Source organism: Geotrypetes seraphini, chromosome 2, assembly GCF_902459505.1.
Source record: "Geotrypetes seraphini chromosome 2, aGeoSer1.1, whole genome shotgun sequence".
NCBI classification, from domain to species: Eukaryota; Metazoa; Chordata; class Amphibia; order Gymnophiona; family Dermophiidae; genus Geotrypetes; species Geotrypetes seraphini.
The window spans coordinates 521,974,604-521,999,085 of NC_047085.1; the positions used below are offsets into that span (position 1 = coordinate 521,974,604).

At 43.0% G+C, this 24,482-nt stretch overlaps 1 pseudogene; it reads left to right on the forward strand.

Moving 5' to 3' along the window:
• Positions 1-13,011, forward strand: part of LOC117354728 — a 32,409-nt pseudogene extending 19,398 nt beyond the window's left edge.
• The last annotated feature ends 11,471 nt before the right edge of the window (positions 13,012-24,482 follow it).

The window sequence follows — 24,482 nt, forward strand, 5'->3', positions numbered from 1 at the left end:
CTGGGATAAAGCACAGTTACTTACCGTAACAGGTGTTATCCAGGGACAGCAGGCATATATTCTCACAACCCGCCCACCTCCCCGAGGTTGGCTTCTTTGCTAGTTAAGTGAACTGGAGACCACGAGGGGATGCGCCCCCTAGTGGAGTAGGAAGGCACGCATGCGTGGAGCTGCAGAGCAAACTTAAATCTTCAATCAAGTTTGCTTGAAAATGCTTCCGCATCGGGGCTCCGTAGATGACGTAACCCACATGTGAGAATATATGCCTGCTGTCCCTGGATAACACCTGTTACGGTAAGTAACTGTGCTATATGGTGCTATTCAAAAGGGTTCAGAGGAGAGCGACACGTCTGATCAAAGGGATGGAAAACCTTTCATACGCAGAGAGATTGGAGAAACTGGGTCTCTTTTCCCTGGAGAAGAGGAGACTTAGAGGGGATATGATAGAGACCTACAAGATCATGAAGGGCATAGAGAGAGTAGAGAGGGACAGATTCTTCAAACTTTCAAAGAATAAAAGAACAAGAGGGCATTCGGAAAAGTTGAAAGGGGACAATTTCAAAACAAATGCTAGGAAGTTCTTCTTTACCCAACGTGTGGTGGACACCTGGAATGCGCTTCCAGAGGACGTAATAGGGTAGAGTACGGTACTGGACAACTTCCTGCTGGAAAAGGGGATAGAGGGGTATAGATAGAGGATTACTGCACAGGTCCTGGACCTGTTGGGCCACCGCGTGAGCACGATGGACCTCAGGTCTGACCCAGCGGAGGCATTTCTTATGTTCTTATGATCGAGTCATTTCGCTTACTCTTTCAACATTCTCTTGGGATTTTTGGTTTTGTTTAAAAAAAAATCTTTATTGAGTTTCAGTCATAATGCAAAGCAATTAAACACACAAGTAATATTACAATAAAAGCCCTTTGAACTAATAAATATACCTAAACAATCATTTTAACCCTCCCAGCCCCTGATTAATAATCCACTACTAATGACCATTTAAAAATCATTATGTACCCCTCCCCCCTGGATGTGTATCGATCAATCCTTACAATCATTTCTCAATGTTTTATAATTCCCTTGCTGTACAGCCAACATCCGTTCCATTTTTAAAATATGCCATAAAGATTCCCAGTTTTTCCAATTTCTCAAAATTAGTTGAACAGCAACTCCTGTCGTTCTCAAAAGGAATTTATCCTTAAAGATGACCTGTGATACCTTTACCCTTTTATATCCGCACTCCATTTAAAAGCATTAAATATCTGACAAAACCTTTATCCTAAACCCATCCCAAGATACTAAATAATATTCTCATAATAATTTCCACCTTAGACTCCATTATCACACTCTCAATATCCTCAGAACAGTAGTGTTTGAAATAAATTACTCCCCTTTTTATTTTTGAATCCATATCCATTAATATGATAAATGATATGAATTCATATATTAATATAACACTTCAATATAAACTCATAAATCCAATTAAAAACAGTACAAATATTATACTTCCAGCTTATGTCTAACAAATTCTCTATCTTGAACCCATCTCAAAAATTTATATCTAATGACTAAAATTAGTCCCCTATCAAGTTCCTTTAATTATAATATGATCATCAGAATCAAAGCAATACCCTCTAAACAATATTATTGGAAATAAGAAACTCATATTCCTTACTTTAAAATCATATCCCCCCTTTACCTTCCCGAATATTACAGAATTCAATTCTACCCATAATAGAAACTAATTATAGACATTAATACATTTTCTAACCTGAGCCTCAGTTTAACGATTCAATAAAATAATATAATATAGAATATGATATTATTTTATCTATTAACTTCAGAGAATTGAACATGAACTCATAAACAATAATAAATCCATTAGTTTTGACCCATAAAATTTATTTTTCAATCTCTAAATAGACACTTTATATAAATAATCAACTTAAAATAAAATTTAAAATAAAAATAGTGAATAAAATGTCAGTTTGGTTTTTTTTTTCCAAAAAACGTCACTGCAGGCCATTCTTCAGTACACAATTCCAGTTCCCCTCTCTTCTCATGAGCTCCTGGCATTGTATCACATAACCCCACCTTACGTAACTTCAACGTCAAGCCGCTCACATTATGGGGCGTTCCCTCATGCCCGATTTTCCTCCAATCAGCTGATATTAAAGAAGACTAGGAGGATTCCACCCCATAACCGGCAATTTTCAACTGTCAAACACTGTTTTACATTTACACCAAAACTTCCAGTGATGTCATCGGGGTCCCCCCCTCTGTGTGAAAAATTGCTGCAGCTGCAAGGCGTGACCGCAGGGCATGCCCTAAGGGGCACGCCCTGCCCCTTGGGAGCCACGAGGAGTCAGGAGGTGTTGAGAGGGTAGACCATCTTTGGGTAAGATAAAAAAAATTTTTGTGTGAATATATTGATGGGTAAAGGAAAAGCTAAACCCAAAAGCTCCACCCCTGCCACAGCCGGCCCTATGGACCACCACTTAATACCAGTGTCTCCCTCACAAGTTAACCAAGAGTATGCTTCCGTTCCGGGTGCATCTTTAAGTCCCCTTGAAAGGACTCCACCCCTTCCACCATTATCCGATGATGGGGAGCCTAAAGTAGCCCCCAGCGAAACTTCTGAGGAACCCCGAAAGTCAATAACTTTATCCAAATTACAACATATGTCATTACCTAAAGCATTAACTTTATTGGATTCAAGGGATGATAATCGGTATACCTCAGAGGAACCAAAGGATACCTTGAAAGATTTGTGGAAAGCTTATTAAGATCAGTTGTTAAACAATCTTCAGATTTTTCAGTCGAAGTTGTAAAGAAGTTGAAGAGTGTGGATTCCAATTTAGACTTGGTAGATAAAAGATTAATGTTGGTTGAAACACAGACATCGACCTCTGCAGTTAAGGATGTCTGTGTAATTCATTCAAAATTGGAAATTATGGAGAATTTGTCACGCTCAAAAAATCTCCGATGTGTTAATTTTCCCATGACGCACTCGATATCTCCAGAGATTTTATTACAAAAATATTTGAAATAGATATTAGGTTCAGAAACTTTCTATACAAAATTGTTATTATATACCACAGAAAAAAAAAGTAAAATCAGATCAGGGAAACTTTTAGTTTCTGCTGAGTTCGATTTAACTCACTTCCTGGAAGATTCCCAAGATGTCATTAAAACTAGGGCTACTCTGGATGAGACGATGGTGCGAAGAGGAGGGTTTTGACTTCGTGCGAAACTGGACGGCATTCTGGGGAAGAAGCAGATACTACAGGAAGGACGGCCTACACCTCACCAAGCAAGGAGCGAGAGTCTTAGCTGAAAACATGAAGAAGACCATTGAGAAGGCTTTAAACTAAGGATCGGGGGAGAGCCGACAGTCAACAACCGGTTGATGGCCCGGACATCAAGAGACCCCAGAGAAGAAACTACAAGTAGCTGCTCGGATAATAGGGAAAAGAATGTTGTAACTGCAAGAGGCAAGAAAGGGGAGCAAATAGATACAAGAAGGGACGTGAAGACTAAAGAGTCTAGAGAAGGAACTACAAGCAGCTGCTCGGATAAAAGGGAAGAGCATGTTGAAACTGCAAGAGGTAAGAAAGGGGAGCAAATAGATACAAGAAGGGACGTGAAGACTAAAGAGTCTAGAGAAGGAACTACAAGCAGCTGCTCGGATAAAAGGGAAGAGCATGTTGAAACTGCAAGAGGCAAGAAAGGGGAGCAAATAGATACAAGAAGGGACGTGAAGACTAAAGAGTCTAGAGAAGGAACTACAAGCAGCTGCTCGGATAAAAGGGAAGAGCATGTTGAAACTGCAAGAGGCAAGAAAGGGGAGCAAATAGATACAAGAAGGGACGTGAAGACTAAAGAGTCTAGAGAAGGAACTACAAGCAGCTGCTCGGATAAAAGGGAAGAGCATGTTGAAACTGCAAGAGGCAAGAAAGGGGAGCAAATAGATACAAGAAGGGACGTGAAGACTAAAGAGTCTAGAGAAGGAACTACAAGCAGCTGCTCGGATAAAAGGGAAGAGCATGTTGAAACTGCAAGAGGCAAGAAAGGGGAGCAAATAGATACAAGAAGGGACGTGAAGACTAAAGAGTCTAGAGAAGGAACTACAAGCAGCTGCTCGGATAAAAGGGAAGAGCATGTTGAAACTGCAAGAGGTAAGAAAGGGGAGCAAATAGATACAAGAAGGGACGTGAAGACTAAAGAGTCTAGAGAAGGAACTACAAGCAGCTGCTCGGATAAAAGGGAAGAGCATGTTGAAACTGCAAGAGGCAAGAAAGGGGAGCAAATAGATACAAGAAGGGACGTGAAGACTAAAGAGTCTAGAGAAGGAACTACAAGCAGCTGCTCGGATAAAAGGGAAGAGCATGTTGAAACTGCAAGAGGCAAGAAAGGGGAGCAAATAGATACAAGAAGGGACGTGAAGACTAAAGAGTCTAGAGAAGGAACTACAAGCAGCTGCTCGGATAAAAGGGAAGAGCATGTTGAAACTGCAAGAGGCAAGAAAGGGGAGCAAATAGATACAAGAAGGGACGTGAAGACTAAAGAGTCTAGAGAAGGAACTACAAGCAGCTGCTCGGATAAAAGGGAAGAGCATGTTGAAACTGCAAGAGGCAAGAAAGGGGAGCAAATAGATACAAGAAGGGACGTGAAGACTAAAGAGTCTAGAGAAGGAACTACAAGCAGCTGCTCGGATAAAAGGGAAGAGCATGTTGTAACTGCAAGAGGCAAGAAAGGGGAGCAAATAGATACAAGAAGGGACGTGAAGACTAAAGAGTCTAGAGAAGGAACTACAAGCAGCTGCTCGGATAAAAGGGAAGAGCATGTTGAAACTGCAAGAGGCAAGAAAGGGGAGCAAATAGATACAAGAAGGGACGTGAAGACTAAAGAGTCTAGAGAAGGAACTACAAGCAGCTGCTCGGATAAAAGGGAAGAGCATGTTGAAACTGCAAGAGGCAAGAAAGGGGAGCAAATAGATACAAGAAGGGACGTGAAGACTAAAGAGTCTAGAGAAGGAACTACAAGCAGCTGCTCGGATAAAAGGGAAAAGAATGTTGTAACTGCAAGAGGCAAAGAAAGAGCACAAATAGATACGAACAGGGATGTGAAGACTAAAAAGTCCAGGAAGGTAGTACAAAGGGAGCTCAAATATATGTACACAAATGCCAGAAGCTTAAGAAACAAAATGGGGGAATTGGATGCTCTAGCAAGAAGAGAGGGACTGGATATCATTGGAATAAAAGAAACATGGTGGAACGAAGAAAATGAATGTGACACAGCATTGCAAGGATACAAACTATACAGAAGTGATAGAACAGGGCAAAAAGGGGGAGGTATTGCCCTGTATGTCCAAGAAGAAATAGAATCTATCAGAGAAGGGGAGACGGATGGAAAAGATAAACTGGAGTCCCTCTGGATAAAGATTCCTGGACAAAACGAAACAGACACAAAATTGGCCTCTATTATCGACCCCCAGGACAGATGGAGGAAACAGACACAGAAATGATAGAGGAAATCAACCATGGTTGTAGAACAGGAAACGTAACGATCATGGGCGACTTCAACTTTCCGGGGATAAACTGGAGTCTGGGAACCTCAAACTGCGGCAGGGAAACAAAGTTCCTGGAAATGATAGGGGACTGCTTCCTGTAACAAATGGTGGGAGAGCCGACGAGAGGGACCGCAACCCTAGATTTGATCCTAAATGGCATAACTGGAAGGACAACAGATGTAGAAGTCATGGCACCGCTGGGGACAAGCGATCACAACACGATTAATTTCAAAATTAGCATCGGGAAGGGGAAACCAACCAAGAACCAAGACCCAAACCACAACCTTTAACTTCAGAAAAGGGAACTATGACAGCATGAGAGCCATGGTTAAAAAACGACTCAAGAAAAGGACAGCCGAAATTCAAACGGTTGATCAAGCGTGGTCCCTACTAAAAAATACTATCACCGAAGCGCAGAATCTCTACATTCCGCAGATATCCAAAGGAAGGAGAAACAAAAACAAGGGAAAACCAGCTTGGCTATCTAAGGAGGTAAAAGATGCAGTGAGGGATAAGAGGATCTCATTCAAAAAATGGAAAAGTGAAAAAACAACGGAGGCCTGGAACTGTCACAAGGTCGACCAGTAAAAGTGTCACAAGGCGGTAAGAGACGCCAAAAAGATCTACGAGGAAAAGATAGCACAAGATGCAAAAAACTTCAAGCCCTTTTATAGATATATAAAAGGGAAAAAAACAGCGAGAGAGGTAGTAGGCCCTCTCGACGACCAAGGAAGAAAGGGGTGTATCAAGGAAGACAGACAGATTGCAGATAGGCTAAATTCATTCTTCGCCTCTGTCTTTATGAATGAGGACACTGCAACATTGCCCAAAGGAGGAAGGGTATTCAAGGGAGAAATTGAGGAAAGCCTCATCACAGTGAATGTGGATTTGGACAAAATATACTATCAGATTGACAAACTAAAAAGTGACAAATCCCCTGGACCGGATGGAATTCACCCGAGAGTGCTAAAAGAGCTTAAGTTTGAAATTGGAAAACTAGTACAAACCCTAGCTAACATGTCAATTAGAACCGGGTAAATACCAGACGACTGGAAGATAGCGAACATCATCCCAATCTTCAAAAAAGGTTCAAGGGGAGAACCGGAAACTACAGACCTGTGAGTCTTACGTCGGTTCCGGGGAAGATGGTTGAAGCACTAATCAAGGATAGCATAGTGCAACACCTGGAAAATCATGACTTGATGAGAGCCAGTCAACATGGCTTCAGGAAGGGGAAGAAGTCATGTTTGACAAACTTACTTCAATTTTTTGAAAAGGTGAACAGACACATCGATAGTGGTGACCCGGTGGATATAATATACTTGGACTTCCAGAAAGCGTTCGACAAGGTTCCGCATGCAAGGCTTCTGAGGAAACTACAAAGCCATGGAATAGATGGGGACATACTAAGATGGATAGGCAAATGGCTGGAGAACAGATTGCAGAGGGTGGGCATAAATGGGAAATTCTCGGACTGGGAGAAGGTGACAAGCGGAGTGCCCCAAGGCTCGGTTCTTAGGCCCATCTTATTCAATATCTTCATAAATGACCTGGAAGAAGAAATAACAAGCAGATGACACAAAACTAGGTCGGGTAGTTGGGTCACAAAAGGACAGTAAAGAACTACAGAAAGATTTGAACCAACTGGAGAAATGGGCGGAAAAGTGGCAGATGAAGTTCAGTATAGGAAAATGCAAAGTCATGCATCTGGGCAGGAAAAACAAGGAACATGATTATAAAATGTTAGGTGTAACTTTGGGCAAGAGCGAACAAGAAAGAGACCTGGGGGTACTGATAGACAGGACCCTCAAGCCGTCGGCTCAATGCGCAGCGGCAGCAAAGAAAGCAAACAGGATGTTGGGCATGATAAAAAAGGGGATCACGAGTAGATCGGCGGACGTCATAATGCCGCTTTACAGAGCAGTGGTCAGACCACACTTGGAATACTGTGTCCAACACAGTATTCCTTACCAAAGAACACTACAAGCTCATTGTTCAATCCCTCATACTTAGTACCTTAGATTACTGCAACAGCCTCTACCTACCATGCCCAAACAACATGATAAAACAACTACAGACCGTTCAAAACACAGCCATCAGACTCATCTACTCACTTAACAAATTTGACCACATCACTCCCGCCTATGTAGATGCGCACTGACTTCCGATAAAAGCAAGAACTCAGTTCAAATTCTATTGTCTACTATTTAAAGTAACCCATGGCACTGCCCCCAGCTACCTAAACAACCGCCTACACCGCTACCACTCACCCAGATCAAGGAGAACTCGGAACCTATTCACCTTCCCCCCTCATAATGGTACCCGACGTAAGAAACTTTACGACAGCCTTCTGGCGACACAGGCAGCGAAAATTGACCCCACCATCACCAAACTAATGATCGAAACAACAGACATCAAAGTGTTTCGAAAAGAAATCAAAACAGTTCTATTCAAAAAACACGTCCTTACTTACTAATCTCCTCCCACTCGTACATGCTTTCTCCCCCGTGAATAACACACTAGTCAATTCCTCGAATCATACCTACCAAAAAAATATCCAGACCGCTAAACAAGCATCTACCACATGTATCCAATAAACTTATCCCTTCAATGTTAGGTAATCCTCTTGAGTTACCCGATTATATTGTTATTCTCCACTGTTTCCTGTAATTATTTGAATCTTTACTATGTAATTCCATCGGATAACTTCAGATATCCTCCAATTTGTAACTCTCAACTGTACTTGAATCTTTGTTATATAATTCTCTCGGTAATGTCCAGATATCTTCTAATTTGTAATCCACTTAGAACCGCAAGGCACAAGCGGAATAGAAATCACTAATGTAATGTAATGTCTCCCTATCTAAAGAAGGATATAACCCTGCTGGAGAAGGTGCAGAGGAGAGCCACGAAGCTAGTAAAAGGTATGGAGAATCTGAGCTACAATGAACGGCTCGTAAAACTGGGATTGTTCACCCTCGAAAAGAGAAGACTGCGAGGGGATATGATAGAGACTTTTAAAATACTAATAGACAAAATAGAGCAAGAAACATCATTATTAACATTGTCAAATGTGACACGGACTAGAGGTCATGGACTGAAACTGAGGGGCAGCAGGCCCAGGACAAATGGCAGGAACTTCTGTTTCACACAGCTTGGAATGCTCTCCCGGAGGAGGTTGTGACGGAGACCACCATTCTGGGATTCAAGCGCAAGTTGGATGCACTACTTCTTGCAAATCACATTGAGGGATACGGGTAATCAAGGTCTCCATTGGGGAGCACCTAGCTTGGCCTCCGCGTGTGCGGGTCGCCGGACTAGATGGACCTAGGGTCTGATCCAGTGAAGGCGTTACTTATGTTCTTATGTTCTTTAGATGACTTGTTTAAGTGAATTAGATAAAAATTTACTTCTGAAATTATATTTCAAAATCAAAATAACAAAATTCTGTGGTGATACTCTATTGATATTCCCAGATGTGGCTAAAGCTACCCAAATGCGAAGGAAGGAATTTCTTCCCTTAAAACTTAGGGTTTTAGCTCAGGCCGCTAGTTTTTTTCCTAAAATTTCCTTGTAAGTGTATAATCAAAATACAAGAGAAGGAATTTACTTTTTGGACCCCCACACAGCTCAGCAATTGTTAAGTTTTCGTGAACAAGAGAAAGATAAAGGGGTCCTTTTATCAAGCCGCACTAGTGGGGTTAGCGTGTCGGACATTTCATCATGCGCTAACCCCCATTGCGTCTTAAATCCCTACCAAAGCTTGATAAAAGGACCCCAAAGTAAACTAGTTATTCACTGATCTTAAAAAGGAATCCGAGAATAAGAAGCGAAAAACTAGAATGATATAACTTGGGGGAAGATTTCTGTTTTCTTAGTTGGATTTTTATTTATAATTATAGTTGAATCTTTTCTCAAGATTGATATCTTATTTCCTTTAATTATATTTGATCTTATGGTGGCTCCCCCAAATTAATGTGGGCTAGAAAGATTTATATTACATACTTATGATATATTTTCTTTTTCCCTTTTGATGTATATCTTTATCCTTTACTGTTCTTTAATTGTATGAAAAATTTGATAAATAAAAAGAAAAAATATATATAGAGGGGTTCAAAAAAGGTTAGAATAAGTTTCTGGAGGAAAAGTCCATAAAAAGATTTTTAGTCAGGTAGACTTAGGAGAGCCAGGAACTGGATCTACTCTATGGATCTGCCTGGCACTTGTGACCAGAGGGGCTAGGTTGGACAGAGTATGATGGACTTGATGGAGATTGGCCCAGGCTCAGCATGGATTTTCTTATACCTATGTGGAAAGACCAAAAAAGCACTTTTAAATATTGACTTGAATATGATCACACACTCTTATTTGCATCTCTGGTACTGATCAACTTGGAAATGTTGCTTTCTGAGCAGTGAGTGGGTGGTAAATTTACAAAGGGGTTTTGTATTACTGAACTTGTTCAAAGGTTTTAGTCATACAATAATATGCAATGCCCTTTTTTGATTTAGGAAAAGATGACCCTAAAAATAATCCCTGGAAGCTCAGTGAGAAGCCGGAAGGAGTAAAGATGTTATCAGAAGGAGAGAAAGAGAACTGGGGAGAGAAGGAAAAAAATCAAAATAAAAAATATTCACCAGGAGAGTCAGCTCTGCTCAAGATCACACAGACAGAGGAAGACCAGACGGACCAGATGAGAGATCAAAGATGTTCCTGTGATGTATGTGAGATATTCCTCAGTGATCGTTCAATTCTGAAACCACATCAGAGATCTGATACTGAAGAGAGATCATCTACATGTACGGACTGTGGGGAAACCTCCAGTCAAAAGGGAGAACAGAAAACCTGCTTAAAAGAGACACATTTTACATGTTCTGAGTGTGGGAAAAGCTTTTATGGAAAGAATGAACTGAAAAGACATCAAATAATTCATACAGGAGTGAAGCCATATACATGTACTGAGTGTGGTAAAAGCTTTCGTGATAAGACAACACTCACAATACACCAGAGAATTCACACAGGAGTGAAACCATTTACATGTACTGAGTGTGGTAAAAGCTTCAGAAGTAAGCAACAGCTCAAAATTCACCTGATAATCCATACGGGAGTGAAATCATTTTCATGCGCTGAGTGTGGCAAAAGCTTTAGTCAGAAAGGAAGCCTGACAACACACCAGAGTATCCACACTGGAATAAAACCATTTACGTGTACTGAGTGTGGTAAAGGCTTTCGTGATAAGACAACACTGACAATACACCAGAGAATTCACACTGGAGTGAAACGATTTTCATGTACTGAGTGTGGTAAACGCTTCAGTAAAAAGGCAAATCTCAAAATTCACCTGATAATCCATACGGGAGTGAAGCCATTTTCATGTACTGAGTGCGGAAAAGGCTTTAGTGAGAAGGGAACCCTGAGAGAACACCAGAGAATGCACACTGGAGTGAAGCCATTTTCATGCACTGAGTGTGGTAAAAACTTTACTTTGAAAAGAAAACTCACATCACACCAGAGAATCCACACAGGAGTGAAACCATTTACGTGTACTGAGTGTGGTAAAAGCTTCAGTCGGAAAGTAAACCTAATAGGCCACCAGAGAATCCACACAGGAGTTAAGCCATTTTCATGCACTGAGTGTGGTAAAAGCTTTACTGTGAAAGCAAAACTCATAATACACCAGAGAATCCACACAGGAGTGAAACCATTTACGTGTACTGAGTGTGGTAAAAGCTTCAGTCGGAAAGTATACCTCACATCACACCAGAGAACCCATACAGGAGTGAAACTATTTACGTGTACTGAGTGTGGGAAAATCTTTAATGACAAGTCAGCACTCACAAGACACCAGACAATTCACACAGGTGTGAAGCCATTTTCATGTTCTGAGTGTGGTAAAAGCTTTAATGACAAGTCAGCTCTCACAAGACACCAGACCATCCACACAGGCGTGAAGCCATTTTCATGTTCTGAGTGTGGAAAAAGCTTCAGACAGAAGAAATACCTAACACTACATCAGACCATTCACACAGGCGTGAAACGATTTTCATGTTCTGAGTGTGGTAAAAGCTTCAGTCAGAAAGTATACCTCACATCACACCAGAGAACCCATACAGGAGTGAAACCATTTTCATGCAATGAATGTGGTAAAAGCTTCACCACAAAAAGTATACTCAGAAAGCACCAGAAGACCCATACCAGAGTGAAGCCATTTACATGTACTGAGTGTGGGAAAATCTTTAATGACAAGTCAGCACTCACAAGACACCAGACAATTCACACAGGTGTGAAGCCATTTTCATGTTCTGAGTGTGGGAAAATCTTTAATGACAAGCCAGCACTCACAAAACACCAGACAATTCACACAGGTGTGAAGCCATTTTCATGTTCTGAGTGTGGTAAAAGCTTTAATGACAAGTCAGCACTCACAAGACACCAGACCATCCACACAGGCGTGAAGCCATTTTCATGTTCTGAGTGTGGAAAAAGCTTCAGACAGAAGAAATACCTAACACTACATCAGACCATTCACACAGGCGTGAAACGATTTTCATGTTCTGAGTGTGGTAAAAGTTTCAGAGTGAGTGGAACCCTCGCAATACACCAGAGGATCCACACAGGAATGAAACCATTTTCCTGTAGTGAGTGTGGCAAAAACTTCATAAGGAGGGAACACCTCACAAGACACCAGACTGTCCACACAGGCTTGAAGCCATTTACATGTACTGAGTGTGGTAAAAGCTTCACTGCAAAGAAGATACTCACAAGGCACCAGAAGAACCACACTGGAGTGAAGCCATTTACGTGTACTGAGTGTGGTAAAAGCTTCAGTCAGAAAGTAAATCTCAAAGTCCACCAGAGAATCCACACAGGAGTAAAGCCATTTACCTGTACTGAATGTGATAAAAGCTTCACTGTGAAGTCTAGCCTCAAAAGTCACTTAATGAGTCATACAGGAGTGAAACAGTTTTGATGTACTGAGTGTGGTAAAAGCTTTCATAAGAAGGCAACACTAACAATACATCAGAGAATCCACACAGGAGTGAAGCCATTTTCATGCAATGAGTGTGGTAAAAGCTTCAGTCAGAAAGTAAATCTCGCCACCAGAGAATCCACACAGGAGTGAAGCCATTTTCATGCAATGAGTGTGGTAAAAGCTTCACTGTGAAGTCTAGCCTCAAAAGTCACTTAATGAGTCATACAGGAGTGAAACAGTTTTGATGTACTGAGTGTGGTAAAAGCTTTCATAAGAAGGCAACACTAACAATACATCAGAGAATCCACACAGGAGTGAAGCCATTTTCATGCAATGAGTGTGGTAAAAGCTTCAGTCAGAAAGTAAATCTCGCCACCAGAGAATCCACACAGGAGTGAAGCCATTTACCTGTACTGAATGTGATAAAAGCTTCACTGTGAAGTCTAGCCTCAAAAGTCACTTAATGAGTCATACAGGAGTGAAACAGTTTTCATGTACTGAGTGCGGTGAAAGCTTTTATAAGAAGGCAACACTGACAATACATCAGAGAATCCACACAGGAGTGAAGCCATTTTCATGTACTGAATGTGATAAAAGTTTCACTGTGAAGTCTAGCCTCAAAAGTCACTTAATGAGTCATACAGGAGTGAAACAGTTTTGATGTACTGAATGCGGTGAAAGCTTTTGTAAGAAGGCAACACTGACAATGCACCAGAAAGTCCACACTGGAGTGAAAGCATTTACCTGTACTAAGTGTAGCAAAACCTTTATTGAGAAGCATGCGCTCACCAAACACCTGAGAATCCACTCAAAAGCAAAATAATGTACATGCTCTGAATGTAAACCTCACAATACACCAGAAAGTCCACACTGGAGTAAAGCCATTTACCTGTACTGAGTGTGATAAAAGCTTCACCTTGAATTCTAGCCTCAAAAATCACTTAATCATACAGGAGTGAAACGATTTTCATGTACTGAGTGTGGTAAAAGCTTTCCTAAGAAGGCAACACTAACAATACATCAGAGAATCCACACTAGAATGAAACCATTTACATGTACTGTATGTATTAAAAGCTCAGAAGTAAGCAAAACCTCAAAAATCACCTGATAATCCACGTAGGTGTTAAATCAATTTCATGAACTTAGTTTGGAAAAAGCTCTAGTGAGAAGGGAACATGGACCAAGCATCAGAATCCACACTAGAATGAAACCATTTACATGTACTGTATGTATTAAAAGCTTAGAATTAAGCAAAACCTCAAAAATCACCTGATAATCCACGTAGGTGTTAAATCAATTTCATGAACTTAGTTTGGAAAAAGCTCTAGTGAGAAGGGAACATGAACCAAGCATCAGAATCCACACTAGAATGAAACCATTTACATGTACTGTATGTATTAAAAGCTTAGAATTAAGCAAAACCTCAAAAATCACCTGATAATCCACACTGGAGTGAAACTTGATGGTTAATATCCCTTAAATTTGTTACTAATACTACTACAGTACTACTATAAATTATTTCTATATTGCTACCTGACGTACACAGTGCTGTACAGAGTCACAAAGAAGACAGTCCCTACTCCAAAGAGCTTACAATCTTTTTTTTTTATATTATTTTTTATTTTCAATTTTTACATAAAGTGTACAAAATATTAAAATACAATTGATAAATACACAATATCACTTTTATATCTAATACATTATATTCTAAATGTATTTTATCCCCCCTCCCTCCCCCCACCCTTCTATTACTTTTCAATCATACATTACATATTGTATATCATATTATAGTCTATTATGTAAAAATTATTTTCACTGCCCCCCCTCTATGTGTGTCACAAAGAAGATATTTAAAAGAAGAAAAGAAGAAGAAAAATCCTACTAATTATTCATTGCAATATTTTGTCAATGGCCCCCATATTTTTATGAATTTAGTATATGTCCCTCTTTGTATTGCTATTGTTCTTTCCATTTTAAATATATGACATATTGTATTCCACCAAAATGTATAATTTAGGTTATTATAATTCTTCCAATTATTGGTTATATGCTTAATGGCAACCCCTGTCATAATTAATAAAAGCTTGTTATTTTCTGGTGAAATTTGACTTTTTTTCCTCATCATCATTCCAAATAATACTGTATCATATGATATTGCTATATGATTTTCCATCAATTTATTAATTTGTGGCCAAATTGAATTCCAAAAACTTTTAATGTAGGGACAATGATATAGTAAGTGATCTAAAGTCCCTGGTTCCAGATTACAGTGCCAGCATTTATTGGACTTAGAACTGTCTAATTTTTGCAAACGAGTAGGGGTCCAAAAAGCTCTATGTAATAAAAAGAACCAAGTTTGTCTCATAGATGCTGACACTGTACATCCCATTCTCCAAGACCAAATTAGTGGCCATTGAGATGCATTAATCTGATGTCCAATCTCAATGCTCCAAATATCTCTTAGACCATTTTTTGGTTTTTTATTCAAATATCCAGATATTAATTTATACCACAATGCGGCTTGATGTCCTAGGAAGTCTGCTTGAAAACATAAGAACTTTAAACTATATTGATTATTTAATGTTTTCCATTCAGGGAACCCAACCTGAATGGCCTGCTTCAATTGCAACCATTTAAAACTTTGTGTTTTATTAAGACCAAATCTATGTTGCAATTGTGAAAAATCCAGCAGTTTACCTTCTGAAATAACGTCATCCAAAGATCTAATGCCTGCAATAATCCAGTTCTTCCAAAGGATTTGAGCTCCGCCAATTTTGATCTTGGAGTTTATCCATAGAGATTGATTAGTTGATTTGTTTATTGGGATAGGTGTTAATTTACTTATAAATCTCAACGTTTTCCAAGTATCCATTAAAAGAGCTTACAATCTAAACAGAATGTCATGGATTCAGTGAAGGGGAAGGGTTAATCTGCTGACTGGGTTGGAGGGCAGAGGAGTAGGGTTATGGATTGAACGCTATATCAAAAAGATGGGTTTTCAGTCTGCTTTTAAACAAGGGAAGCTGTGTTACCCCCAGAGGACAGAAAAACACAGCTAAGAAATTGATATAATGGAGAATTATAATGAATTACAATGAAGAATGTTTAGCTTCAGATAGTTAATGAGAAGCCGCTACACAGGCTAGACATGTTATCTTGAGATTAGTCTTACTTGCTGTCAGTCTGCTTTAATCCCCTTTAGATATAATGAGTTCCTCAAATCCTATATCAGTAAGTTTAAACTATGATATTAATTCAAATGGAAATGAAATGTGTTAGATGGGAGGATGTGATGTCATCTAACTCGAGCTTGAGTCGAGAACTCTCCAGGACTCAGTTCTAAATAGCATATTTATGGTGCTTCTCAATGGAAATTTGCAGTTCAGGCACTCTGTGAAGTGGTTCTCTGCAAGATTCGGCTACAGAGATGAAAAAAAGAGGGTCGGGGTGAGAGGATTTAATCTCTTGCACCACTCAATTACACAGAAGACCTCAGCTCCTCCTAATATGGCAGCGGATTCCCCGTAACCCATGCGGAGTCCGAAGCAACGGCGCTCACCGACACAGACCTGGTGCTGGAGGAAATGAAAACTGATCTCGAGGCTGTGCACTCAGAATTGACAACCTTAGTGACTTACGGGATGAAATCTCTGATTGATGGAATCGGAAATGAGGTTGGATGAGCATCATGAAGCCATTACCGCGCTCGAGGGCTCTCTACACCAATATAAAGCCGTTAATAATTATCTTGTCGGGAGTCACGTGATGTGCTGAGCCGAGCAAGACGTGCTCTGCTCGAGCTCCGGGGCTCCGGGTCCTCCTGTGCCTTACTGAGAGCGAATTTTCGCGTCGACCTCTTCATTTATCACTCGACTTGTTTATGGACCGCTTTGTTCCACCAGCCAGCCCGGTAAAGGGCGGCAAAGTGACCCGAGGGACGAGAGTCCGAGAGGCGCGCATGCCGCGTCCCGACTCTAAGATGGTGGCGGGGGTGTCGGACTCTGGGTCTGAGCTCCCGTTGTCTGCGGCCCACATTGCGGCGCTCTCTGCCTCGATCGTGCGAGCCTTGGATGCTCGCTTCGAACAACTATCGGGGCCAACTGACGTCACTCGAGTCCCTGGTCTCTGAGACAACTAGACGGACCGGGGAATTGGAGTCCCGAGTGGCGCACGTGGAGGAGGCCCACTCTGCATCGGCGGCAGACCTGACCTCCCTTAAGGAACAACTGGTGCGGCAGGCGGACAAGATCGAAGATCTCGAGAATCGCTCGAGACGGGATAATCTCCGCCTTATTGGCCTGCCAGAGACGGTGTCCGAGTCTCGGCTGCATGCCACCTTGGAGTCCTGGCTGTGTACTGCCTTGGCCCTGCCCGATGGAATGGGGCCTTTGCGGCTGGATAGAGCCCACCGCCTTGGGAGGCGTAATGAAGACCACACTAGAGCCCGGGTCACCATCTTCAAGGTGCATAACTCCGCACACAAAGTGGAGCTAATGAAACAATACCGCCAAAAGCGCAATCTCCTCACCTTTGAGGGTGCCCAGGTTCGTCTATTCCAGGACTACTCTCCGGCGCTGCAGGAGCGCAGCCGGCGTTTCTCTTTGACCGCCAGCACCGTTTCCAGCTACTTTACCCAGCACAACTGCGGATCTGGACTACTGCGGGGTGGAAAAGTTACACCTCAGCGGAGGAGGCTCAGGCTTACTTGGATTCCCTGCCGAGGGAGGCTGGGCCTTCCTCGGCCACCTGAGGCTTTCCTTTCTCTGCTGGTGATTGCTGTTTCTGTGGTGATTGGACCTGGCGCTACATAAGTGCAGAGCTTGGGCTACCCAGATGTTGCTGTTGTTGTTTCTAACCTTATCCTGGTAGACCTGAAGGCCACTGCTCGACGCTGTATTGCCTTTCACCCTTGGTCTCAGTATCATTGTTGCAGTATGTTTGTTGGCTTGTTGCCTGTTACAACTTGTGGGCCCTTCTGTTTTTTGGAGCCCTACCTGATGGTTCTGGCGGAGTTTGGAGTTACGGCTCCGGAGCCGGGGTTCCTGCCCTGTTAGCCCCAGCAGCTCGTTGGATATCTGCGGTGTTCATCGATGGCCTGGTCCTCTCATCTTGCTTCTGAAAACTTGGCGCTTAGCTAGAGGCCAGGGCCTGTGTCGCTCCGGACATGGCTGCTGCTGACTTTGCCTTGCGAGGGTCCCCATGTGGTGTTGAAGTGCCTGACTAATGACCATCTTGCAGCTTTTTGCATTCCTGGACCTTTTGCACATTTGGACCCATTTTGGACTAATTGAACCCTCCTAGTTCTGCTTTGTATGGGTGCGTTGTTGCTTTGTGTGTTTGGGGTACGGACGGGGGGGGGTTGCATCGGGTTGTGGTTCTTGTGTGATTGTCACTGGTGGGTATGATTTCAGGGGGGGAGTTTTATGTCTTTCTTTCTTTGTTAGGATTCTGGGGGCTATTTCACCTAGGGAGCTGATTTTGTGTGAGTGGCCGTAGCATGGGTATGAGTGCTTCAGTGGATGTCTGCATGGAACTCTACAGCCACTCTTCCTTTGTGTTATGGGGAGATCTCTCTTGTTTCCGGGTGCCTGGTGGCGCTGCTTTGCCTGAGATTCTCCCACACCTGTGGTTTTGTGAGTTCTGGTGTTTTTGTTCTAGTGGCTAGATGGATGAGAGTGGCGTGGGCTGGTCTGGTGTGATACGTATGTGGGCTCCTTTGAACAGTTTGAATATTTGGTGGGTGAGCTCTGAAGAGGGTGGGATTGGGACTGGGGGGCCTTGGGGCCCTGTTCACATCTTTGCGTGACTCCTTCTCCTTCCTGCTCTAGTGGGATGGAGTGTGGGACTGTGGGGGGATGGGGTGAGGGTTGGGGATGGGGTTTGCTGGGATAGGGGTGGGTGGGTTGTATGTTTGGGGGGTGGAGGGTCCTCCTTTGGTATGGGGGTTTGGTTTTCTGGATAATTGTCTTGTCTTTGTTAACAGTTTCAGGCTACTCAGTATATTGGATCACGCTGCTCTGGGTGGGGCTGGGCTCCTGGGGCGGTCTCTCACTTTTTCTTTCTCCTTCCTGCATCTCTTTTTTCTTGACTTACTGACCTGAGTACACCTTTTAGGCTTGTTTCTTGGAATGTTGGGGGCATTACCTCGCCGGTTAAGCGATCCAAAATCTTGGCTGCCTTACAGCGTTATCACTCGGATATTGCTTGTTTGCAGGAAACTAGGCTGACGGACGCGGAACATCTTAAGTTAGCCCGTTCCTGGGTGGGGGAGGTTCATTTTGCCTCCTCTTCGGGTCGCCATGGTGGTGTAGCGGTGTTGATTCGTAAATCCTCTCCCCTTGGTGTGCAGCTTCTTGACAAAGATGTTGATGGTAGATACTTGCTTTTGCGTTTGACCTTGGGAGATCGCTCCTATCTCTTACTTGTGGTTTACGGCCCTAACTCGTCGGAATCTGACTTTCTACAACGGTTGACCTGTCTCTGTTCTCGTTTTTCTGGAGATCCACTTCTTATAGTGGGAGACTTTAATTTGGTTCTGGATCCTACTTTGGATAAATCTGGCTCCCCCTCTGCATCTTTGGGAGCTAAGGGTCGTCTTCTCTCCGATTTTTGTGATACTTTTTCGGTGATTGATCCTTGGCGCCTTTTTCATCCTGAAGTTAGGGATTATACTCACCTTTCTCGGGCCCATAATACCTGGTCCCGGATAGATTATATTTTTCTTTCTTCTACTTTATTTTCTTCGGTTCTTTCCGCTGAGATTGGTCCCTTGAATATCTCTGATCACGCGCCTATTTGGGTGGATGTTCACCTGGACGTTACGTATTCTAGGGCGCCTCATTGGCGTTTCCCGTCCTACCTCGCTCATGATAAAGAATTTCAAACCTTTTTGTTGGCGCAATGGGAGGACTATGTTACTAATAATGCTCCCCATCTGGATGATCCTGTTTTATTTTGGGAAGCCGCCAAGACTGTGCTTCGAGGACATATTATATCCTTTCTGAGCACCCGCAATAAACGTATCCACGGTGGTATCATTGCCCTGGAACGGGCATTACGTGTTGCTAAGCGGTCTTTTCAATCTCGCCCATCCATGCAGACTAGAGAACGTTATCTGTCAACTCAGGCAGCTCTCAATTCACTGCTTCATTCTCGATCTCAAAAATGGGCGGCTTACTATACACATAGCTTTCAGCGCTTTGGGAATAAGCCTGAGCGCCTTATGGCATGTTTGGTGAAGGCTACCACCTGCAAGAAGCCGATTTTGTCACTTCGGGCTCCGGGTGGGGGTACGGTGACTAGTCAGGCGGATGTCTCTGCTGTTCTTTTTGATTTTTTACGTCAATTGTATGATGTGCCTGCTACCGTCTCTCCAGATTTGTTGACTGACTACCTTCAATCCTCGGGCCTTCCGGTTTTGCCGGAGGCGGTTGCGTCATCCCTTAATAGACCGTTTCGTGCGGCGGAATTAGACATCATGATTAAGGCCCTTCGCTCGGGTAAAGCCCCGGGTTCGGATGGCTTCTCGGGCGAATTTTATCGTCTTCTTTCTTCCCATGTTTGTGGTCCCTTACTGGCTTATTTCAATGCTGCTATTGCTCAGGGTTCGTTTCCGCGTTACGCTAACGAGGCTCTTATTACCTTGTTACTGAAGCCTGGTAAAGCGGCTGATGACCCGGGTTCCTATCGTCCGATCTCTTTGATCAACGTGGACCTTAAGCTTCTTTCCCGCATGTTGGCTGATCGCTTGGCTCCTCATCTCCCCAATCTTATCCACGAAGACCAGGTTGGGTTTGTCCGGGGCCGTCAATCGGTTTGTAATGTTCGCAAGGTTCTCTTTGCTATCGCCCATTGTAGTTCCCATAGTATTCCGGCTTTGTTTGTCAGTCTTGATTGCGTCCAAAGCTTTTGATAGTGTCGTCTGGTCCTTTTTGTTTCGTTCTCTAGAACATATAGGTTTGGGTGGCTTTTATCTTGATGCGATTAGATCACTTTATTGTAACCCGAGGGCTTCCCTTTTGATTAATGGAACCAGGATTGATTCTTTTCCTATTTTTGGGGGTACTCGGCAGGGCTGCCCCCTTTCCCCCTTACTTTTTCTGATTGCTTTGGAATCGTTGCTTTGTACTCTTAGGGGATTTGCTGCAGTTCAGGGCATCCGAATTGGGGGGATCGAGTTGAAGACTCTTGCTTTTGCCAATGATTTGTTCTTAATCCTCACTCGACCTGAGGTTTCTCTGCCTACTGCGTTAGATCTTCTTTCTGAGTTTGGTTTTTACTCTGGTCTTTCACTTAATTTGGATAAGTCCTTTGCTTTGCCTTCTTCCCCCGACCTTCGTCACTCTTGGAGGGGGGTGTTCCCCCTTCGATGGGCTGATTCTTCTTTGAAATATTTGGGAGTGCTCCTTCCTTTGGATTTGTCCACTTTATATCGATTGAACGTGGAGCCTTTGTTTCTGGCTCTTCAGAATAAGTTGCAGCTTTGGGGAAATCTACCCTTTTCGCTTTTGGGCCGTGTGTATTTGTACATATGCTTATTGTTCCGTGTTGGCTCTATGTTTTTCAGGTTCTTTCCTTTGTTCCTGACATCTCTGGAATGATACGCCGATTAGAACGTTTAGTCCAACGATTTCTTTGGCGAGGGAAGAGGCCCCGTCTCCCTTACAAACGGGCGGCGGCTCCATGGTACAAGGGCGGATTGGGTTTACTGAACCTTCGCTATCTAACCATTGGTTGTGGCATGCGCCACATCAATGATTTTTTTCAGAGGGACTTCTATCTTCACTGCTACCCACTTGGAACTTCATTGTTTTCGCTTTACTCATTTTAGTGCTTATCTCCACTCGCTTCCCTCACCTATGCCTGAGTCTCTCTCAGCGAAGGTGCTACATCGTCCCTTGTGGAAGGTTTGGCGCTGGGTCTGTAAGTTTCACTCTCTTTCTGCCTCAGTCACTCCTTTTCTACCTATACGTTTTAATCCCTCCTTTTTACCAGGGATTGATGGGTTAAGTTTTGCTCGGTGGGAAACAAGGGGCATTCATTACGTATTTCACCTGGTTGATGATGATGGTAAAATTAAATCCTTCGCCAGACTGAGCGATGAATTTGGTCTCCCACCCAATGATTACTTTGCTTACATTACATTACATTACATTAATGACTTCTATTCCGCCTGTACCTTGCAGTTCTAAGCGGATTACAACAAAAAGATAACTGGACATTTCCAGGAATAGGAATACAATTAACGGCGTTGGGCCTAATACATCTAAACGATAGCTGGACGTTTTCAGGAAGAGGAATACAGTTAAAGGCGTTAGGTCTAAATCACATTTTGAAGGGAGGATCCTAAGAAGGGGAGAGAGGGGAGAAGAGTGGGGTAGGAAATTAGGATAAATTTCTTGAATAGTATGGTTTTGATTTCTTTTCGAAAAGCTTTGAGGTCAGTTGAAGCTGTCAGTAGGTTGGTGATGGAGGGGTCCAATTTAGCTGCATGTGTTGCTAGTAGGTTGTCGTATATCTTTTTGCGCTTAGTTCCTTTATAAGGGGGGTAGGAGAAAGGGGACTGGGTTCTCCTTTGTCTGGAATAGAGGTTCCTATTTAGGCGGTTGTTTAAGTGAGAGGGTGCCGTTCCGTTTAATGTTTTGAATAATATGCAATATAGCTTAAATTGGATGCGGGCTTGTATTGGAAGCCAGTGTGAATCTAGGAAGGCGTTGGTGATGTGGTCAAATTTTCGAAGGGAATAGATCAGTCTGAGGGCAGTGTTCTGGACAGTCTGTAGTTGTTTTATTAGGTAGGTGGGACAAGGAAGGTAGAGGATATTGCAATAGTCCAGTAGACTTAGGACTAGGGATTGAACTATGAGTCTGTATTGTTCTTTGCCGAAGAATTTTGCCGATGAACTTGCTTATATGCAAGTTCATCATTACCTTTCTTCTTTGCCCTTTAGATTTTTGCATGAGTTATTATCCACGGCATTTACCAATTCCATCATCGCCATTTGAAAGATGAGTCCCCCATGTTTGATTTCACCGCCCCACGGGAAGCTTGGGCCCGTGACCTTGCAATTGATTTGCCTGATGATGTGCTTCTCCAGGCAGTCCGTAGGTTACCTGCCTTTCGAAAAGATACTACCTTTTGGGAGCAACAACTATAAGTTGATTTTTCGCTTGTACATCTCTCCCAGGAGGGCGTATCTCTCGGGCTTTCGTGAAACTGCCGCCACGCTTCTGATGCAGGCCTGGGTCACATGTTCTGGACTTGTTCTCACATCCAGACTTTTTGGCCTGCTGTTTTTACATTTGTGGAGCGTATTTGGAACATTTCGATTCGACGCTCGCCTTTACTATTGTTTGGAGCTATCCCTCATTATTGCCCTCGCCCGAGTGGGGGCTGCTACCTTTATTAAGTGGACTGTCCTTGATGCCCTGAAGTGTGTTCTACTGAAATGGCTCGAGGGGGAAGCACCAGACTACTCTATTTGGCGTTGCCGGATGATTACTCTCTTGATGTGGGAGCGGCGTGATGTGCAGGACCTTTCCTCCCTCCCAGGCCGTACTTTCCAATGTGTCTGGGAACCATTTTGGACTACTATGACTCCAGTGGCTCGCAGCCATCTGCTTAATAGTTGACTCTTGTCTTTGTCTTGTTTCATGTACCTGGTATGCCTGTTACCTTAGATTCCGATCGGTTTACTATTGTAATACTTTGAAGGAGGACCCACCAGGGAGGGGGGGTTAGGGAGGTTGGGGAGGGGGGTTGGGTGTGGTGGTTCATTTGGGGGGTGGGGTTATTGGAATGTTTATACCAAAATGTGAGCATATCTGCTGTTTACTCTGTCTCCATGGTTGTTGTTTATCTTGAGCTCAATAAAATATATTTGACTATAATTATCTTGTTGATAAGTTGGAAGACCTTGAGAATCGATCGCAAAGGAATAACCTCAGATTCCGTGGCATTCCTGAGACACCTGAATTTTCTAATTGTGAGCAAACAATACAGAAACTGGTGAGCAATCTATTGCATGACCATGCCCAGGCCCTACATCCTAAGGAAGTTTTGATTGAACAGGCCCACAGGGTGTTGGGTCAATTGAGACAGAATGCCCCTCGTGATGTGGTGGTATGTTTTGCGACTTACAAGCTAAAGGAGCTTATATTTGCTGAAGCCAGGAAGAAAGTGCCTTTTGTATGGGATTCCTATACACTCATGGAAATATATCAGGACTTGGCGGCGACTACGCTGAGACATAAGGGGGAACTTAAACCTTGCACACATTTACTGGTGGATTTTGGCATCAAATACAAATTGGCCATAGCCTTCTATTTGGATGGCAAATTGCATCATGTCTGATCCCTGGCTGAAGCTGCGGTGATGTTCCCGGAGATACAGGCTACATTGGGCAGTCCGGCGGACACTCAATCAGCAGGATCGAAGTTCCAAGGATTGCTCTCCCCTTGATTGAAGTGGCAACGGGTTACCAAGGTCAGAGGCCACCTCACTCGGCAACCCTCGGCTGGTCCCAGTCCTGAAGGATCTTCTCAGGATAAAGGCTGACTTATTCAGAACTCCATGTAAGAACATAAGAACTGCCATCTCCGGATCAGACCTTCGGTCCATCAAGTCCGGCGATCCGCACATTCGGAGGCCCACCAAGGTGTACACCTGGCATAATTTTAGTCACCCATATCCCTCTCTGCCTCTCGTAAGGAGATGTGCATCTAGTTTGCTTTTAAATCCTAGAACGATGGATTCTGCAATTCCCACAAGATCTTGGAGAGATCATAATCACACCCTTACTGAAAGACCAAAAAGGTCCTGTAGACACACCTATCAACTATAGACCTATCGCTTTGATCCCATTATATGTCAAGCTGATTGAAGGACTTGTGGCTCAATACCTCACCAACTACCTAGCTGACCACAATATACTTCACTCA